Consider the following 16259-nt stretch of genomic DNA (forward strand, 5'->3'; position numbering starts at 1 on the left):
ATACAGAACCAGTAAATGGGAGTAGGTTTTATAAAAGGACGCTGGGTAGCCGTCTGGACCCGGGGCCTTATTGCGGGGGAGTGCCATTATGATTGCTCTTACCTCGTCTTCCATGATAGCCCGACCCAGCTCCTTCCCCTCTTCCCGAGTTAATTGTGTGAGGGGAAGGGCCCCCAAGAATTCCCTCTGTGGCCCAGGCGGTGGTCTCTGTGAAGAGTACAGTGCGTCGTAGAATTCCGCCATCCTCCCGTTTATCTCTTCGGTCCGGGTGAGTCTCTCTCCCCTCTCATCCCTTATGGCCATTATAACATTCCGTTCCCTGCTTCCCCTCAGAAGGCGAGGCAGGAGTGAGTCTGCTTTATTGGCCTTTGCATAGAATTTTTGCCTAACCCTCAGCATTGCCTCTTCCGCCTCTTTGGTCCTTAGGATCCCCAGTTGGCCCTCTGCTAACCTGTATTCCATGTATACCTTCCTTGTGGGGGTCTCCCTCACTCACCCCCTGGCGGCCTCCACCTCCCTTTCCAACTGAGTTTCTAGCCCTCTCACCAGTCTATTTCTCTCCACCTTTAGAGCAAAGAGTTCCCCCCTCACAGTAGCCTTAAAAGCGTCCCACCTAGTACTCCTCTTGAAGAAGTCCCGGATCTTGCTTCCAATCTCCTCCCGCATCACCTGATCCCTCAGGAGTGCCTCCAGGAATTTCCAGCTCCACATCCCCGGCCTTCGCCTCCCCAGCTGCAGATTCATCTGCACAACCTTGTGGTCTGCTATCCCCATGGGACCCACCTCGACAGACTCCACCCCCCGATCAGGCTTGCGGACACCTAGATGTAGTTGATTCTTGATTGGGTTCTATGGACGTTAGAGAGACACGTAAACCCCTGGTGTAAGGTGCTCAATAAATAAATAAATCAAATCAAATCAGATCCTCAACCAGTAACTCTCTCCACACATCTTGCAATCCAGCTTCCTCCCACCACTCCTTCAGCTGGGGAGAGGCCACCGCCCTCCCGCCCCTCTCATGGTGCATTCGGTCACACCTCCTGTCCCAAGTTAAATTGAAATCCCCTATCAATATTACTTGTCCCCTCGCGAAATCCTCCAAGGTACCCAGGGTCTTTCGCATGAACTGATCCTGACCAGCATTTGGGCCGTACACTGATGCTGTGGTGTAAGACAAGCCCATGTGCTCTCCCCTCACCATAATGTATCTCCCATTTTTGTCCCTAATTATATCTTGGACTCTGAAGTCTATCCCCCTCCTGAATGCCAGGGCCACCCCCCTTTCTTTGTGGGGCCTGATGCAAACAATATCTGTGAGAATCCCTTCAGCCATAGGCAGTTCTGGTCCTTCCTCATTAAATGGGTCTCATGCAGCGGCAGCACATCTGGCTTATGGGACCTGGTGAATTGCTCCAGCTTTTTTTGTCTAAGAGGGGAGTTCATGCCCCTCACGTTATGTGTTAGCCACCTGAAGACTGGGCTGATGTGGGGTATGCCCCTCTTGGTCGTCACACCATCCCCTCACCGGGTCTGCCCTGGGTCCCCCCTGCTGTAGGTGTACCGACCCCCTTCCTCTCCTCCTTTTCCCCCTACCTCCGTCCCCCTGTTCAACAGAGCCTGTGTTGCTCTACTGGTCGCTATGGCCCCCCCAAACCTCCCGCCCTCCCCAACCCACCTCACCCACCCTGAACCCCTAACTTAGGGTGAGACCGCCACCTCCACCCACCCCTCCTGCCCTTCCTTGCAACCCCCCCAGACACTCCTGCCCTTATGCGTTCCAGAATGTTTTCAACTCGATCCTCCTAGGCCCCCATGAAAAGCCCCTGTTCCCACCACCCCCCCCAAAGAGCCTTCTACCGAGAGTCTAGTCACCCCGGCCCTCCCGCGCCGCTGCCATCCTTCCCCTCTCCGGCACTGCCTGTCGCCCCCACTGTTGGTCCCCGCAGCGCCGTCTTCCTCTTACCTTGTTCCCCCTCCCCCACTGTGGACCATTCCCACAGTCTGCCTCTTTCCCTTTGCCTACCTCGGGTTGGTGGCTCCCCTTCATGGCCCCCTCCCCTATCTTCCAGTTGCAGTCGAATTATACCAGCTGCCTCCTGAAGGGTAGTTGCTTGCCTCTGGCTCCCTTCCCACTCGAACACCAATCCAAACGGAAAGGACCATTTGTACTTTATTCCTTTCTTGGCCAGCTCCTTCACTACAGGGCCCATGCTTCTTCTCTTCATCAACGTGGTAGCGGCCAGTTCCTGGAATAAGGACATTTCCTGCCCTTTGTAGAGAACCGGTTTGCTCTGCCTGGCTGCTCTCAACACCGCCTCCTTTGGCTATACCGAGCGAAGGCCTCCAACACGTCTCGCGGTCTGGTGCTAGGACCTCCCGGGGTCCATCCCACTCTGTGGACCTTGTCCAGCTCAATCGCGCCTGGGGATTCCTCGCCCGAGAGCTCCACAAAGACCCCCTGGATCTCTTCCTTCAGTTGTCTATCAGTGATGGACTCCAGCAATGATTTAATCCTGATATTAACCCTTCGGGATATGTTCTCCAGATCCTCCACCATTGCCTCTATATTCCTTGTAGCAATGTCCAGACGGTCTATGGCCTCGCTGTTTGCCATTGTGTCCTTTTCGCACTCATAGAGACCTCTTTCCAATAGATCTGTCCTCGCCCCCAGCTATGCCATTTCTTGCCACAATTTTCCTAGTGCCACATTGAGGTCTCTCCTCATCAGTTGGAATTGTTCTTGGAAAGTTTTAGCCAGGGACTCCCTCGGGTTCTGCATTTCCCCCCTAAGGTTTTGCCTCGTCATCTGCAACGTTTTCTCAATTCCTTCCTTGTCCCGTTGCTCTTTCGGCTGACCACCCTGCAGTCAATGTCCCCTGGGGCTCGCCCACAAGATGCCCAGCCTTCCTCGTCCTCCCCTTTGACCTGGAAGACATCTATAGTAGGCTGGCCCTGCGACTCAACTGCGTCGCTCACATACAATCGAGACCTCTGCTGTCTCCTCAATTGCTTGGGGGGCCTCTCCCTCCACGTATGCTGGGTCCGGTTCCATGTAATAATGGCGACATTATTGCATGGAACATGCGGGGGACACCCCTGCAACCCCCAAATGCCCAAATGTTTTTTTTTTGTTGTTTTTTTTGTTTAAAACATTTTTTTTTTTTTTGCCCCTGTCGCCACATATATGGTCACCCAAATAATATCGCCACACCATTTTCCCGGCGATATTATTTACGGCGACCATGTATGTGGCGATATTATTACCTGATACCCCGGGGCCTCCTCCCAGTGGGTGGCCGTCTTGGCCGCTATGCCCTGTAGCACAGTCCTCTTCCAGCGGGCTTCCACTCGCCTCTACCTTCTGAGCCCGAGGGCCACTCCTTCCTTGTCACCCGGTCCTCTCTGATCCGGAGTCAGAGTGCCGCAATGAACCTGCTAGCTGAGCTCAGCACCCTTCAATCTTCTGGCCCCCGGCCTGTGCAGGTCCAGGTGTATGCTCCTCCCCCCTGTCTATTGAGTCCGGAGTTGGTTCAATACCGCTTATGCACCCCCAACTCTCCTGCGTTGAGAGAGGGGCTTGAGGGTCCTCTTCACTGTTGTGTGTGGTCTGCTGGTGCCCCTCCCTCATACGAGGGTCTCACTGTCCTCCAGGACTCTGCTCTCTACCTCTGCCTGGGGGTCTACTGCTCGGCAGGGGTCCACCCGCCACCACCTCTCTCCTCTTCCGCAGCTGCTGGAGCTCTCACCTCCCCAGCCACTCCTCTGGTCGCACCCCGCACTCCTTTCTTCCTCTGGGGCCCGCACTCCACACTTGGCTCTTTGCTCCCCTTTCTCCTCACCGCCGCGCTCCTCACCTTTACTGGTAATGTACTTGCTCCAAGGGGAGGTGCAGAGCCTTTATCCCCTGTTCTCCTCCCAGGACTGAATTCTACTCATCCACCAGGATCTGCCACTCCTCTGGGGCCTCCGCCACCTGCCTCTAGCTCTCCCCTGCAGCCCTCCTCTGGCCGCTTCGTTACATGCACTTCCTGGGGGGGAGGGCCCCCTCTCCTCAAGTCTAATGTCCTCCCCAGATGCCGCCGGGGGCCCGGCGCGCTACCACGGCCTCCACAACCGGGCCTCCCCAGGTGTCCTGTCTCCTGGTTCACACTCACTCTGGGGGAGGGGCTAGGTTCCTGCTCCCCCCGTCCGCACACCGCTCCTCCGATGGCGCTGCGGGTGCTCTGGCGCACCTCTGCAGGTTCTCCTGCTGGGCCGCACGGGATCGAATCCTGCCACCTGGGCTTGCACCACACTCCTCCAGGAGGGGGGTAGGGGATGCACGCTCCTCCGCTCTGCATCTCCTCAACGGTTCCACCGGGGCCCCAGAGCACCGCGGGCTCCTCCGCTGGGCTCTCCGGTACTGCCTGCCACCAGGAAACTGAGCCTTAGCACCGGGGCGGTGGTGGGGCCACCCGATCCAGGCCACAGAGTCCCGGAGCTGCCGCTGGCACGTATACACAGTGCCAGCAGCCATCTTGGAATGGCAGGGCCTTTTTAATCACAGTAGTTTAAGAAAGAACAGATGAAATTAGGTTCTAATCAGCATTTTTAAAGGGTGAAAAAGTTTCTTTTTGAAGGGAAATTTTGGGTTTTCAGCAAAGCAGTGCTGCCTTTTCACTTTATTCCATTTATATGTTTCAGAACACACTGGCAAGCTCCTTCAGTGTGTCCCCTTGTTCCATCCTGTCTGAAGTGTGCTTGTCAGGACAATGCAGCCATCTTTTTGTTGCTGCAATAATGCAGTTTTGAGGCCATGGTGCGCAGAGGAGCCAGCGCAACCATTTGCTGTTTTCTTGCGCAAATGCAGATTGGTGATGTGGGGAAATACTGTTGAGTGGGCAATATATCCCACAGGACGCAACCAAGTGATTATCGTCCGATTGCTATTCTCGATGCAGACTCAAAGATTTTCTCTTGTCTGTTGTTAGAACATTTGGAAACCTGGCCCAGTAGCCAGAAACAATTATCAAAATGGCAAACTGGATTCAGGAAGGGAATGGGGACACAGCTGAAGGGCCTATTACTTAAGCGTATTCAGGGACAAGCATGGTTAAAAGGGGGGAACCCTGTTCATCTTGCCTTCATTGATTTGGCGGCAGCTTTTGACACATTAGATCGTGCATTACTTTGGTGCAAGCTTCAGAAATGGGGCATTACGGCAGGACTGTTGAGACTTTTAATCATAATCAAGCTGCACGACAACTCGCTATACAAGTCAGCCTTAATCATCAAGGCATGCTGTCTCGTCTGATAAAAACTTTCAGAGGTGTAAGGCAGTGGTGCGTGTTAGCCCCCTTCCTGTACAACATGTATATGGCTGATTTAGAGCAATATGTGCAGTCGATGGCCTTAGCAACTCAAAGAATTTCAAATACGAGGCCTTTGTGAACTTACTATGCACATGATTTTCTCATTTTTGACAATACACCAATAGGTCTTCACAGAGAATTCAATGGTTTTTCAGCCTTTGTCAAAGCAAATTCATTATCCATCATTTCTTGCAAGACAAAGGTAATGCAACTTGCGAATACCAGAAGGCAAGTTTCATTTAAGTGGCACATAGATTTAGATCTAGTGGAGAGGACTGATTCTTTTCTATATCTGGGCTTCATGATTACCTCCAAACCTTCTGCAAATTTAATTTGATCATGGTTGCACACTAAAGCAATGAAATTAGCGAATAAACTTTATAGGGTTGATTCCAAATTTGGAAAATGTTCATTACTGCTGTGTAGACGGTTCTATACGGGATTGAAATATGCGATCCAGTTTTGTTAATGATCTCTCCTACCTTGAAGGATTGATGTGAAGGATGCTTCGTCTCCCACCTTCTACGCCTCACTCTGTGGTGGGATTTTGCTCAAGCATGTGATTCGGGGAGGCTTTGAGTTGTGTGTGAAATAAAGGGCTTCCCTCTTGGTATTGAAGGAGACAGGCTGTACTGAGTCCAATCTGGTTGGCAATCCCGACAAAGTAAAAAAGGCATTATTTGCTCTGTATTGCTCATATCTAGGTTATCTAAAATGCAATCATAAAAGCCAGGAACTTGGCACCATGTTTATTGATATACGCTAGTAAATCTATGCGGTCCACATTTGTGAGATTTAGGTTAAATCTGCTGCATACAAAGGAAACCCATTTGAGATATGGCTTGGTTGAGGAGGATGCTGTTTCTTTCAGATTCTGCACACAGGATAAAGAGAAATAAATAGCTAGACATCTGTTGTTGTCGTGTACAGCCTTGTAACAGATAAGGTCAAGATCATTTTATAACTGTATTAAGGATCATTTTCTATCACGTGATCAGATGTGGAATTATTGTCTGACAGGGTCAACCACCTCAATTGTAAATGCGGTCTCTAGATTCTTTAATTCATTATTGAATGAGAATGAATTTTAAAATAATGTACTTTATGGAACTAATGTCCTGATTAGTATGATGTTTGTTTAGTTTTATTTCTTTTTTACTCTATTCTATTCTAATTAACTTTGACTTTATTTTATCTATTTTTAGAAATTCTGTGTTTTGTTTGGAAAAATGTATATTTTCATAAAACATTTCTTTTTGTAAAAGAGGTATGTTTAAGGTTGAATTACATTTTAACCAATAAAACAAAACAGAAAATGTATTTTTCAAAAATTATATTTTTTTTAATTTGAAATACGTCTGCAAATTGCAAAGCATTACATCAAGAACCTCAATGTATTTCTCACAGAAACAAATGCCACTATAAAAGAAAAACTTCATAAAAACCTTCTTTGTTATTGAATTACAGACACTTTCACTAACTATATGAATGGAGTATGTTTTTGTTCATAAGCTATTGCTGCTTGCTCAAAATTGTGATTGTTACAAAACAAAACTGCATCATTTGATGAATATGTTTTGCAGGATGATCACACACAAACTCCCAGTAACATCTCTGAAGGTTATCAGGTACACTTTCAAATCTGTCTTTTTGAAATATTACATATACACAGTGTTCCAATGTATGTCCATAATAATGACAAAATTGGAATCATACGATTAACTGTATCTTTTTAGAAATTTTGAACTTACCTTGTAAGGTCGACAATCATTAATTCAACTGTCTCAAATTGTAGTTTGTGAGATTAATGATTTTAACTTTACATTGTTTAACAATCTCATTATTTTTGTTGAATTTGTTATATATAAGGAATTTACTACGGAAGTGGTCCAAATTGAAGAGACCCATGGACCAGAGGTATACATAAGGTATTTATAAATCTAAAGTTATCATCACTTATAACATTCATGTAATATTTGTAATTCTCTAATATTTACCAGAGTGAAATTGGTTACATTTGTAGATTTGTATATATGAATCTTGAAGTTGAAGAGCAAATTGTATGGTTGATTTAATTTCAAAATGCTGTTTTTCAGCTTGGTCTTGTGGTCGGCAAATCAGAATTTAATGTTCCAAAGAAAATTCAGAAAACAAGGGTAAATAATGAACATTTTTGTTTTTAAATTAGTTGTTTAAGAAGTATTGTATTTATTTGACATTTTGAGGTTGTAATTTATTTTTTATGTATGTGTACAAAAAAGTAAGCATGTTTCTTTTTGTCCATTAGATACATAGACAGAAGAGGAGCATGAAGATGCAGACAAAAACACAAGCTAATTATGAGGCTTGCCAAACCGATGTTGGGAGCAGCTACTTTTTGAAGCTCAACATGGCTCATTCAAGATTCAGCGCCTCGATGAAGATATCCAGTGTCCGGCGTTTGAATGAAATGTTACCAGTGACCCATGGAAAGTAACCTTGGATCACTGTTACAGCACAAAACATCAGCCCGAAGAGATAGAAATAACAAATGATTTTTCCTAATTGCTTGCAGAACCACTCCCGCAATCAACACCCACTAAACAATTACAATCTAAGAAAGAGAAAATGCTCACTCTTTCCCCAATACATTTGGAAAATCCGGAAATGTCACAAACAGAAATAAATCAAGCAACTTCACAAGTGATCGACGATTGTGCTTGTGATCTGGACTTCACTCTTTCGAGTGTTGAGGACTTATCCACCACCAATGACTTGCAAACCAGTGTATGACAATTGGCTGTTACGGGAGCCAAAATACATTGTATACGACTGCTGCCTCATTCAGATTATGAAAATGACAAGATGTGATCATAAATTATATAGGAGAATTTGTGAGGAGCCATTAGTGAACTTTACTCGTATAGTTAAAGGCACAAACCTGAAGATGAAGGGTAGCTGTGTACACAACCATAACGCATTTTCATGGTCTGCTCAACCTGTACTTGGAAATGTGCCTGCTGGAAATGCACTTTGTTCATTTGCTTTGCTATTTAGCGGATCAACGTTCAGTAACATTTCAAGATTCTGTACATTGGTGGGACTTGAGTTCCTTGCAAAAACCCAATAGTACAGATATCAGAAGAAAGTTGTGTTCCGGGCTATTATTGTCATGATACCAGTGAGCATAGTCCTCATTCAGGCATTCAGGCTAGGTAGAGAACATTAAATCAGTCAGCAGATCAAAGGTGGGTGTTAGCCTGGCACAGATGGCATTTACACCATTCACTGTATCCACTTCCATAGACTCCCATGAGGTTCAACAGTAATTTCCTACACTTAACATGGCCGCTGCAGAACCCATTTACACGCAGCATCACTGTTCTATTCATATTTGCAGAGAGAGCTACTTAAGCCCGCCTCCGCTGGAACACGCGCTTTGCATCTTCTCCGCTGACAGTGGGTAACGCTACCGGCGTTTCTCCTCACATAACCTGTCAAAAAAAGAAGATATTAAAAATAGTTACAGAATACCTTAGTTCATTGAATAGACTTGCCTAACTGAAGTTATATCCGACGCGGTTATCTTCGGTAAGAACATTTATTCGCTTCAGTCAGCATCTTCCATCAGACATTTCACTCACAGCCACAGCATCTTCAGTCAGCAGGTATTTCACTCACAGCCGCAGCATCTTCAGTCAGAAGTTTCTTCCGAAGCCACCACATCTTCTGAAGGGTTTTTCCTCAGCTTTCTGAAAACCAGCAGACAACACAAGAAGTAAAAACAAACTTATTGTTTAACAGAGAAGACGTTTATAAGCTTTTACGTACCTGAAGGATTTTCAGGTTTTCACCTCACAATTGTTACCGCACTTCATGTAGAAGGCTGCAGTTACTCCTTATTGACGAACTTACGTTCTTTAAAAATGTTTTCTCATCCTGAGTAACTCTGCAGCCATTTGCAGCCCTAATTCATTCCCAAATTCCTAAAGTCACAGATTCTACTGAGTATGACCACTTCAGATTTAGAGGCCTAGAAGTCAAAAAGACCAAAGTGTGGCATTCAAGAAAGTTTACCTTATTTACAGGGTCGTCTTTACTTACCAAATTAGGAGCTACAACAGAAGGTCATGGCAGATTACCATTGAGTACCACTAGAAGGCCACCCTGAAATCGCTAAGACAACAGCCAAGATCGAAGACATTTTTGGTAGCTAACATGGTGCAAGGATATCATAAATTTCATCCAAACCTGTGGTATTTGTGCTCAAAACAAAAGCTCAAAGCAGAAACCAGCAGGACTTCTTCAACCGTTACCTGTTCCACCAGCACCATGGCATATCATTTCTATGGGCTTTATTACTGAGTTACCGCCTTGTTCGGGTTATAATACAATCCTTGTAGTAGTGGACTTGTTTTCCAAGATGGCTCATTTCATTGCCCTCAAATGACTTCCCACGTCATCAGATTTAGCAAAGGTGTTCCTAGAACAAATTGTACATCTTCATGGATTTCCATCAGCAGTGATCTCTGATAGAGGGAGTCAATTTGTCTCCCAATTCTGGAGGAAGGGTTGTGAGTTGGCTAAAGTTGAAGCACGCTTATCTACTAGTCACCACCCACAAACTGACGGTCAAACTGAAGGAATCAATCAAACCCTAGTACAATACCTTCAATGTCTTCTCCACCAAATAGATTGTTCTTGGGTGCATGTCCTCTGGGTAGCAGAGTATGCTTACAATAAACCTGAACACACCTCGACAGGGTATACTCTTTTTACATCCTAAATGGTTGACATCCTCGGACCTCTACTTTCGATCCAACAGAATCCTTAGGGAGGCCAGTATTACAAAATCTTCATGAGAACATTACCCAGGTACAGAAAGAGGTCCTGAGACATTTAACTAAAGCAAAGGAAAGTCAAAAGAAATTTGCAGATACACTTTGAAGAAAATCTCCAGATTATAAAGTGGGAGACAAGGTATGGTTGTCTTCTAAACACATTGCACTTAAGGGCCCACTTCAATTCCAGCCTAGGTTTCTGGACCCATTCTCTGTGGAAGCTATTGTCAACCCTGTAGCAGTCAGTAAGGTTAAACCTACCATCTCACATGCAAATTCATCCTGTATTCCCTGTTTTCTTGTTAAAACTAATGAAATCGGGCACCAGACTACAACCTTCACCCAAACCTATGATTATAGAAGGTGAACCAGAATTCTTAGTGAAATATGCCAAGATTGTCAAAAGGAAATTGTTCTACTTTTTGGATTGGAAAGGGTTTGGTCCACAGGACAGAACTTGGGAGCCTAGTTCCAATACTCATGCCCCCAAATTGCTGCAGAGGTTTCATCAGAATCCCATCACTAAGCCAGGGCCAGATGGTATATCCTTGGGAGGGGTCTTGCGGGGGAAAACTGCTTTGATAGCAGTCAGTGGGCATAGTCCTCTTTCAGCCATTCAGGCTAGGCAGGGAACATTAAATCAGTCAGCAGGTCAAAGGTGGGTGTTAGCCTGGCACAGATGGCATTTACACCATTCACTGTATCCACTTCCATAGACTCCCATGAGGTTCAACAGTAATTTCCTACACTTAAAATGGCAGCCGCAAAATCCATTTACACCTAGCAGCACTGTTCTATTCATATTTGCAGAGGGAGCTACTTAAGTCCGGCCTCCTCTGGAACGCATGCTTCGCGTCTGCTCTGCTGACAGCGGGTAACGCTACCAGCGTTTCTCCTCACAGAACCTGTCAAAGAAAGAAGATATTAGAGACATTAGTTTTACGAATAGTTACAGAATACCTTAGTTCATAGAATAGACTTACCTAACTGTAGTTATCTCTGACGCGGTTATCTTCGGTAAGAACATTTATTCGCTTCAGTCAGCATCTTCCGTCAGACATTTCACTCACAGCAGCAGCATCTTCAGTCAGCAGTTTTTTCACTCGCAGCCGCAGCATTTTCAGTCAGAAGTTTCTTCCGCAGCCACCGCATCTTCCGAAGGGTTTTTCCTCAGCTTTCCGAAAACCTGCAGACAACACAAGAGGTATTTACGATCAAAAACAAAGGCAACAGTTTAACAGAGAAGACCTTTATAAGTGTTTACTTAAATGAAGGATTTTCAAGTTTTCACCTCACAATTGTCAATTGTTACCACGCTTCACGTAGAGGGCTGCGGTTACACCATATTGACGAACTTATGTTCTTTAAAAACTTTTTCTCATCCTGAGTAACTTTGCAGCCATCTGCAGCCCTAATTCATTCCCGAATTCTTAGAACCTGCAAAAAAGAGAAAGAAGATAAAAATAATTAGAAAGAGAGATCTCTCTAATTTAGGAATCAATTCAAGCCCTAAAGGATTACAGTATATTCATCTGTTTACTTATCCAAAAACTAATTCTTCAAAGAATAGACATTTCAAAGCAAGAAGCTTTAGATTTCAACAGATACCCAACTTACCACTGTTTCTCCATCTCAACGCGCCCCTGTAGAAAAGCAGGATGGAGAGCTCCACAATAAATAAATACAGGGGAGAAGGGAGTGATTTAAGGGAATACACATCCCATGTAGTATTATCTTAGTTAATCGATGCTATAGCATTTCTATTGTTGTCATTTGTTTGTTCAAACAGAAAAAGAGTCCCAAAGGCTCCAAGGTATCAGGACCACAGGCTGGGAATGTCTTAGACTCTCGAGGAGTCCAGGTAAGAGTTACAATTAGCCAGGCATGGACACTCAAACAAATATCTTTGGACAATGCTTTATATGGAAAAAGGCTCAGGCCTGCGGGTGATAGACAGTGTGACAGTCCAGGGTTTTCTGCTACATTCTGCACTTACCACTTCCAAGGCATGAAAACCAAACAAATAGTGAGATCAGTGTCATGCAAGTGTCTGAATATACATCTTCAGTTGCAATGGAAAAATATGGGTTCATTAAATCCATTGAAGTTCTGCAATCCAGAGGAATGCAAATAGGCCTGATAGCCAGTGACAGGCACATGGGAATAGCCAAGGTCATGCAAGAGCAGTTCCCACACATACAGTATCAGTAAGTTGTATGAAACGTTGCAAGACCAATTTCTAAAAAAGTTACAGCTGCTGGTAAAAAAATAGGCTGCAGAAAACATTTTAAGTTGGTCACATTCTACCAGCAACCATCTTTGGTGGAGCTCAAAAACTTGTGATGGATCTTTAGATATGCTGCTCGAAATGGTGTTCATTGATGCACCATTGTTCAAACAAACACTGATGTGAATTAAATGAACATTTCCACGAATGTGCACGTGGACCATTGAGCAAGGAGCATGAGCGTAAGAAAAGGTGGTTGGTGCCAGGCTCCGCTCCTCACACAGCACTCGAGAAGTTTGTGTATGAAAAATTGTTTTCAAGAGACATGAGTAGACTTACTCAGTTCTGCCACACTGGAGATTTGGAGGTGTTCCATAATGTGTGCCTAAAGTACAGGTCTAATAGGTTGCATTTTGCCATAGATTTTATGGAGCCCAGAACAAGACTGGCTGTACTTGCACACAACAAGAACGTTGGCAGAGAACAATCAAAAACTGCAGGAACATTCAGAAATCTCTGTTGCAAGAAGGAGTTTACCAAAAGAAGCAAACAGTGGGTGGCAAAGCCAATCTTCCAGCAGATGGATTTTAGGGCCCAGTCTATGCCACAGAACATTGCGATAGAGGTTAGCACTTCCAAACTTGAACATGTTTAAAGATTGACTCCAAGATTCAAATGATGTGTGCCTCTCATCACAATTGTTTTGTTTTTGTAAATAAAGCCAGTTTGAACCATTTACACAGTGTTTGCAATTTTATTTAATTGTACAAAGTTGCAGAGAGTGGGGGACAGGTCTCTCTCCTTGGCTGCTGTCTCCCTTTGGAACAGCCTCCCTTCCTCCCTCAGACTTGAGCAGGACCTCTGTAAATTCTGGAAACTGCTCAAAATTATGCTCTTCTTTCCCTCTTTCCCTTCCCTGCTAATCACCCCACTGCAGCTGTGACCGGTGGCCTGACCCTCGTGTATCTTACATGATGCCAGGCCCTTCCTCCAAGTCTATTCCAGCACCCCTGCACCCCCACTGCACTGCACTGTGGGCCCTTACTTGGTGGCTCAACACCCCACCCTTATGAATCGCCTGTACTTGCACTTAGCCTAAGCTTCTCCTCCTTGGCTCACCTTAGCACTTCCCTCCTGGTCTCTTCTGCAGCACTTATCCAGTCCTCTGCTCCTCCTTCCATCCCCATCCCCTGCACTTCTTAATTGTACTTGCACGTCCGAATACAACAAGGCCCAGTAGGACCACAACTATATAGTTACTGTTTTTGCCATTGTTGTCCTTATTTCACCTGTTCACATCCCATTTAGCTTTGTGGCACTTTAAAACACAATTCTGTTGTTTAAAGCACCTTACAAATGCTCAATAAAATAAAAATATGAATGGGGTGCAAACTGTCTTTTAAGATACAGAGTCTAACTTCACTGGAAAGTCGGAATCTTGCTAATCGGCTGCTGATTGAAACAGAGCAAAGGTTTATGTGGCACCTGATGTCCTCCTTCTCTACTCATTTCGAGTGTTATACTGATGACACAGAGCTTTCCTTTAAGCTTCCCTCTACTACCTCCTCTTCCTCCTATCTCATTCATGATTGTCCGACCGCTATTCAGGCTTGTTGTGCAGACAATTAACTCTGTCTTATTGCCTGTAAGACTGAAATCCTTCTGATTGGAACCCCTGCACCCTGTTTCCCTCCAGCCCCCTGGCTGCCCTACTTGGGCCCTCTACCCTCACAATCTACTGAGGCCAAAAATATTGGGGTGATGTAAGACTCCTCTCTCTCATTCACACCTCACATCTTGGACCTTTCCAAAAAGGCACACTTTCAACTTCACTTCCTTCAAGGCATTCTCCCTTTCCTCAACCTCCCCCCGAAGCTCAATGTCTTCAGAGCTCTGGTACTTTCCAGGCCGGACTACTCCAAGAGCCTCTTCTTCAATCTGCCTCTTTCCTCCCTTTGCCCCATTCAACTAATACAGAATAGAGCTGTGATACTTATCCTTGGCCCAAAGCCTAGGGACCGCATCTCTCCAGCTTTAAAATCTCTCCACTGGCTCCTGGCGGTCATCCACAACCCCTGTGACTGGTGGCCTGGTCCTTCATTGGTCTTATAGGCTACCAAGCCCTCTGCCAAGCCGACACCAGCCCCCACCCCCATCAGCAGTGCCCTCTGATCCTCCCACCTGATTCCTGAGTGTTTGACCATCCACCCCTTGAGAAACCTCAGCCCAAGCACTTAGCCAGTAGCCTTCTCCCCTGGCACTTCCCATCCTGGGCTCCCAGTAGCACCTGACCATACCCTGGTCCACCCCAATCCCTTCTCTCTCTCCTTCACTTCTAACTGCTCTTGCATGATACAAATGTGACAAGGCCTAGTAGGACTACTATTGTTGATGATATTGTTTAGTTACCTCCCTTGTTTCCCTACCCACTTTATGTCTTGTGGTGCCTGTCAAATCGATGCAGACATGAAGATGATTGCTGTAGTAGATCTACACATAATCCAGTAAGCCGTTCAAAACTGAACTGACACTAGACATGCAGGAATTTTAGTAATGTGATTTTTTTTTAATTTGGTCATTGCACATGTGGCCCTTGGTGCTACAGTGTATGCATCCTGGTTCGAAGTAGATCCTTTGTCCACCCTTTCACCCCCTTTGGCGCCCTCTTCCCGGTTCACCTGCGCCGCCTCTATATATTAACCCACCACTTTTCATCCTTCTATATACAAGCATCTGTATTCCATGCTGTAACCACCTCTATACATCAAGTACAATTACTGAAATAAGTTTGTCAGTTTATAAACCACAGTGAAGGTGGGTAGCGATTAGATACTTAGCAGACAGCAATGCATATGTTTCAGGTGTTGGGAACTTGGTGCATTGCTTAATGTTGAAATAGGTTGCAAAGTCACAAAGGTACAAATTATTTAAGCAATTGACAAAATGGCTGAATGCGTTGGTGTCCCGGCGGTGGCACTATCAGTTTAAAGTTATACCCATGCTCACCCCCATTTTGATAAAACACCCCCTTTTCTTGTTTTCAACATTCGTTCGAAACACCACTTGCTCCCGAAAGCAAGGAGTCTGTAAACAGTTATAACACCCTGATTCTTGAAAAATTCACATATTTCCACATTTTTAAACACAAAGATGCATATTGTGGTCAAGGTGCAAAAGCATGTTTCCCTGATGTGTATTCTAATTCAGTTTTTTCGCTTAAAAAGTTGTCCCACTTTCACCCAAAAAAACGCCCCACACTATTGTTTTGCTTTTCTTTTCCAGACCATTGCCCTATTACCATACAGGACAGTCTGAGCCTGTCTGCACCTTGACTATGTACATCTGTGAAAGAATCTTTAAATGTTGTGTCACCAGGCGCGTTGTTACTGTTACAATGGTAGTAAATAATTTGCTATGCGGAATACTTGAAATATTTCATTGTGTATCACTGCATAGCTTCCCATGAATATTGTTCATTTTTGTGGCAGGCGCACCCTCAGAAATGAAACTCGCTGTGGCTCGCTGTGAGCACTGGATAAAGGGTCTCATTGTTATTTGGTCTTCAGTGCACCACACTAACAATTTAAAGGACACAATGGGCCTCATTACGGATCCGGGGGTAGCCGTGCCGGTAAAACCGGAAGGTTGCCGCCAGACCAGTAAAAAATTACAGGCGCCTGACTTTCCGGTAACACCAGGATATTACAACCCCAGCAGCCCCTAGGATTCCATGGGAATGGGGACCACGGAAACTCTGCGGACGGGTGACGTGGCACCCGCCAAGTCTGACCCTGGCAGGTAGGACGGCACCCGGCCGTAGAGTTGTGCTGTGTCGGTCCGCTAAGAACGGTGCCAGTAGGC

This window comes from Ambystoma mexicanum, chromosome 3p (assembly GCF_040938575.1).
Source record: "Ambystoma mexicanum isolate Mex_15411 chromosome 3p, UKY_AmexF1_1, whole genome shotgun sequence".
In the NCBI taxonomy this organism is placed as follows: Eukaryota; Metazoa; Chordata; class Amphibia; order Caudata; family Ambystomatidae; genus Ambystoma; species Ambystoma mexicanum.